General features: G+C 46.7%; 1 long non-coding RNA gene across 1 annotated transcript; it reads left to right on the top strand.

Annotated features, from left to right (window-relative positions):
• Positions 1-201: 201 nt before the first annotated feature.
• On the top strand, positions 202-3,335 carry LOC106890145. Its single transcript, XR_001412475.1, has 3 exons — positions 202-273; positions 2,570-2,633; positions 3,268-3,335. It is a non-coding gene; the product is annotated as an uncharacterized LOC106890145 (long non-coding RNA).
• Positions 3,336-5,444: the final 2,109 nt, after the last annotated feature.

The following is a 5,444-nucleotide window of genomic DNA, read 5'->3' as shown; positions in this document are numbered from 1 at the left end:
TCAGACTGTGGTACTCTGTACCTAGGAAAATGAAGCCACAAAGCAGTATGTCCACTTTGCCAGTTTCATGGACTTGTACAGGACACTTGCTTTGTAACCAAAAATCTGTAGCTTTCTGGGTCCTGTTTTGGGCTCATGTTTTAAACAAGTTGTTGCTCTCACTATTATTTTTTTCCTCTCTTTCTCTCTCTCTCTCTCTCCAGAGGAGGGATTTGACAGGTACAAAATGGTGGTGCAGGTTGTGATTGGAGAGCAGAGAGGAGAAGGAGTAAAGTAAGTTTTTCATCTACTAACCATATTACTATCATTTCTATCGGATTAGGGTGGGATTTTTTATTTTGGAAGCTGCTTCCAACTTTCTTAGCTACGAAGATCACTCTGCAGATGATAAAGTGTAAAGCAGTTTCTTTGAAGTGGAAAGTGAGGGCTTGTACTGTGGCTGATTGAATTGTGCAGTGATAATTGGCTGTATGGTGGTTCTTAGCAAGCTGAAATGCTGAAAAGCATTTGTGAGGAGTGTTGCAGAAAGGCATTTTACGTTGCAGTCACGATGAGCTAGAGCACACACCCAGTCCATGCTCTCAAAGCCCTGCTGGAGCACAAGAGCCATGGTAACTCACTTCAATCTAAAGCTGTATTTCCTTAAGTACTTCATTTGCATTTAATCCCCCCAGGTAGGCATTTTTCAGAAGTTTAAATATCAATAATCCACATGCAATACTGTCCTGGGAATCGAGCCTGGGCTGTGGGTGCTGAGCACTTGCAGTCCAGCTCCAGATGCCTGCAGTCAGGCAAAAGATTTCCTCTTGGCTGCAGTAGTAGGCTGTAGCTTTCCATTACAAGTGAGTAGGGAGAAGACAGAAGAGCCCACAAGGTTTATGTGTTTTATCTGCTGGGTTTATCTTTATTATTGTGCCTGGTACTCCAGCAGAAGATAAATGCAGCAGAGCTGTAATCAGATCTGCTGCCTCAGTGGAGGCCAGGAAGGAGAGGCCAGGAAAGAATGTCTGTACCTGCTGCTCAGGATTTTGTCAGGAATGTCTGTCTGCAGGCAGACTGCTCCAGAAGCACCGTACCAGGATGAACAGTTCAATGAGGTGGTCTGATTTGAAACGTGAAGCCCAGCAACACAGACTGACAGAGCAATGGGGGAAATTCTCTGGTTTGCAATAGGCAGGAAGCAAGACTGAAGCATGATCGCTAATATTCTTAATACAAAATATTGGGTAACCAGAGTATTCCAGAGGCAGAGGGGATTACTGGACTGGAGGGGGGGAAGGTCAGAATAACCCTGAGAGGGCTAAGGTAATAGGAAAAAAAGGATGAAATTGAACAGTCTTCTAACAGTAAGTCATACTGTCATATAGGGACTAGGAACAACACACTGTGCCATAAACAGGGATCCAGTTAGCTGGGTCAGGCAGGGAGGTGGGCATTTGCAGCAGAGAAAGGGGAGTGTCAATGACATTAAACAAGGTAGCAGTGAGGTCTCATCTGTAATACCCCGGCATTGTTGTTCTCCTGGGATCGTTTTTCCAGTGTGCAAGCCAATAACATACAAAGTTGAGGTATTAGCTATTTATTAGCATTTCAGTGAAGGAAAGGGTGCTAACACACCCTGCATTGAAACAGTCATTCATTTATAAATTAGCATAATTAACATATTCATTATCACCTGTTTACTGGTGCTCATAATTCCTTATCTTGAAGCTGATTGGTGTAAAATGTCCTCATCTTCAATTAAAGGTACAATATCTCTTCATTTTACTGCACAAGCTCAGTGGGTGAGAGTCTTCAAGTGGAGGCAGGCATCCTAACTTCTAGAGGACTGGTTTTCGTATTATAATTAGTCCAGTTCATCTTCAGGACACATTTCAAGCAGAACAGCCAAGTTTCTTGGGCAATCAGCCCACTGACGTTTCTGCTACCTGGTTTTAGGTCTGTTTGTTCCTTCTCTCCCATTGTCTTGTCAAGAATCATTTACCCAAACGATTTACAGAGTTACAATCATAAAAGTTTCAATATTATTATGTTCTGGTTGCTTGTCTTCAAAGTAAGGCTTGGACTGAACCAGATGTAGAAAAAGGCCAGCAGGATGGTCAGGGAGCAGAGAGTACAGATATGAAAGGACTAGAAGACCTTGGCTCGTGGTCTAGTAACACGACGTCTGCCAAGGAATACGATAGCTCCCTATAAATAAATTGGGAGCATTTACCACGAGGGTGCAGGAGGTGAAGGACAAGAACAAATAAGCTAATTTAGCCGCCAATACGCATAGGCCAGAAGTCAAATATTCTTAAGCAGCATAGCAATGAGGTTTCAAGCTCTGCTGCACAGGGCGTGTGGCAGGGTTGGTAGCTGATGAGTTCGAAAATGGAGCTTGACCCACATACAGAGGGGGTTACAGCACGTGGGGGAGTTCAGCAGTGGGGATCTAGGCTCAGGATTCAGGAGAACGCTTTATCTTTGAAAGAAGCTCCGTTTGCTTTTCGAGGAGAGTATCTGTGGTCACTTAGGTCCCTACACATGAACTCTGTGGGTAATGGCTCCGCTCTGTCTCTTTGTCTAGTATGGCTGCGCGCTGTTTCTGGGACGCTGACACTGACAGCTACGCCCACGACGTGTTCATGAACGTAAGTATCAGCTGGGTTACCATCATAAAGTGTACAGCTACTTGCTTTTGTATGGGGAGTGTGTCCACCTGCAATGTGGAGCAGACAAAACCCAACCACCAGAAGGAAGGAACCAAGACTCTATTGAAACAGTGTGATTTACGTCCTCATTCACAAAACTTACATACAATACCCAACACAGTAAAACTTATTTCCTGAGTAGGTCATGCAGTAAGGTACAAAAGTCATTATAGTCACACCATTTTACAGGTGGGGAGAGGAAGCACAAGAGATAAAGTCCTTCCTTATGTGCTTTGCTGACCTGCTTCATGCAGTATGGCTGGAATCCAGGACTGAGCAAAAGCCAAGGTTTTATTTCATTATTATCTTATTTTTATTTTATTTTAAGCTGACACCTAGACACCTGCAGGTGTGTGGATGGAGTAAACCGAGGCACTCCTGGCATTCAGACACACTGACCTGAGTTTACACCACAAGTGAGGTGAATAAGAAACTAACTAAAAGACAGAAAATCACAATATGTTACAATATAAGGTTATGCTCTGGTTTAAATGCTCCCTTAGGTTACCCTTTTCACTTAGGCTAGGAAAGAGATTTCCTTTACTAACCCAGAGCCTTTCTCTGTTTTCCCCAGGACAGCCTGTTCTGTGTGGTAGCTGCATTTGGGTGCTTCTACTATTGAAGACGGTGAAGATTGCCCAGGACAGAGGTGGGGGAGAACGCTTTAGGGTATTTTTAGTTAACGTGCACAAAAACCATCATGTTCTTTCTTTAGTACCTAACAAAAAAACAGCTGTACAATGTCCTGCACCTGTTCTACACACTACAACATTCCTCCTTCCTTGTGGATATTGATATAGCTTTAAGCACAATTGTTATTATGTCCTTTATTTAAATCACCTTTTGTTTTTATATAGCATATTGGTTTTGTCTAAAACAAGTGTATTGCTGGTAGCCCTTGTTTCTAAGGCAAACTCAACTTTTGTCTTGAAAGGGTTCAGTTGCTTTTATTTTTGTTAGTTTTCTGAAATGAACGAAATATTTATAAGAAATGTAACATAATAAATCCATGTATTTCACATTTCCTCTCCTGTGGGTTGACCAGGCTGCCATTGCCACCGTTGTTCTTTTCCTTCCACTCCACAAGATGCACTATCCTTGACTGCTTGTCTGTGCTCCTCAGACGAGTGTTTTCCGAGGATTCTTTGTAAATTAACCCATAAAGCCAACCTCATATTCCAGTGTCCAGAGTTGTTCCTGTGAATCCCATAACAATTGGGCTGTGAATTCCAGCTAAGTGTCCCACGAGATGATAGTAACTGATAGGAAAGCAAAGTATTTAGGACATCAGGTCAGGCCAGTAGCTCGCACGCCCACTGACGGCCATGACTCCTCCCTGCTCTGCACCAACCTCATTGGTTTGGTGCAATTTGGCACCGTGGGCACTGTGAGTAATCACTGCTCGTTGCCCTCTTCAGCAGATACTGCAGTGTTTTCTCAATTTTCTCAATCCTTTCCTCTCTGTAGTTGTCTTGGCATACGAGGGTGAATGTTTGGAGCCCAAATTGGTCAGGACTCCAGCCTCAGAGAGGAGCAGTAGAAAAGGCTGCTGTAGATTAGAAAAGGGGTGCTAAAGCCTGTCATCTCCCCAAAAGTTAGAGGACAGGGCTGGTTCCTGAGAGAGTGGGTGCCACCAGAGTGCATCTCCAGTGCCCATCAAAAGATGGGATGCACTGTTTTGTGGTGATCATAGAATCATAGAATGGTTTGGGTTGGAGGGGACCTTAAAGATCATCTAGTTCCAACCCCCCTGCTGTGGGCAGGGACACCTCCCTGCTGTGGGCACGGGGGTTGGAACTAGATGATGCCTCTTCTCTCTGTGCTGGCTGAGGAGGAAGCAGAGCTGAGTAATTCCAATGGCACGAATGGCTTTCAGAGTGCGCCAGTTGGGCGAGGTGAATCCCGAATCCGGCTGTTAGAGCAGAACATGCTCTGCCCCTGCGGCTCTCGGAAAGCAGGGGCATCACAAATTACGATGTACCTTCTAGAATAGCTCTTTTGGCTACAGTGCCAGAGGCAGCATGCTCCTGTTTGTTTATTGTTTGTTCAAAAGTGGTTTCCTCTGATTTTCCTCTGATGGGAAACAGAGGGTGGCTTCCCTGGTTGCTGCCTGTGGCCGTGGCTCGCTAAGGGAGCCGCAGAGGGGATGCAGTCACGCTGTGTGGTTTGTGCGTGAACCTGGGAGAGCAACTTTTGGGGAAGAGCAGAACCCTCCACACTGACACCTGCCAGGAGGCGGCACCTGCCCTCCGACTCTTGTTGTCACTCTTTTCTCAAGTCACAGCCATTCCACAAAATTGCCGAAGAGTTGGAAGGGACCTCTAGAGATCATCTAGTCCAACTCCCCTGCTAAAGCAGGATTGCCTAGAGCACCTTAAATCACCATTTTTCACCTTGCGCTCGCTCTGTACCTGAGCCGTTGAGCAGCTGTTTCCCAGAGCCGTTGTACAGAGCAGGGTTGAGCCTGCCGTGACACCGGGTCCGCTCGGGGGGTGCCCGGCTGCCTCCTCCCGCACCCCCCGAGTTCATATTTGGCGGGTGAAGGGCCGCAGGGCGGTGGGTTCCCGCAGTTAAACCCGCGATGCGCGGAGCCCCGGGGGAACCCTCCATCCTCCACAGGAGACCGGGCCCCGTTGGCAGCCGGAACGGAGGTTGCGGGCGCGGTTTCCCGGGGCGCGGCCGGTCCCTTCCTGCCGCCCCGGCCCGACACGCAGCGGCTCCGCCCGCCGCCCCGTTGGCGTTGGCGGGAGC

The sequence above is a fragment of the Calidris pugnax genome, unplaced genomic scaffold (assembly GCF_001431845.1).
Source record: "Calidris pugnax isolate Ruff unplaced genomic scaffold, ASM143184v1 scaffold111, whole genome shotgun sequence".
Lineage (NCBI taxonomy): Eukaryota > Metazoa > Chordata > Aves > Charadriiformes > Scolopacidae > Calidris > Calidris pugnax.
This window is presented reverse-complemented; position numbering and strand designations above follow the sequence as displayed.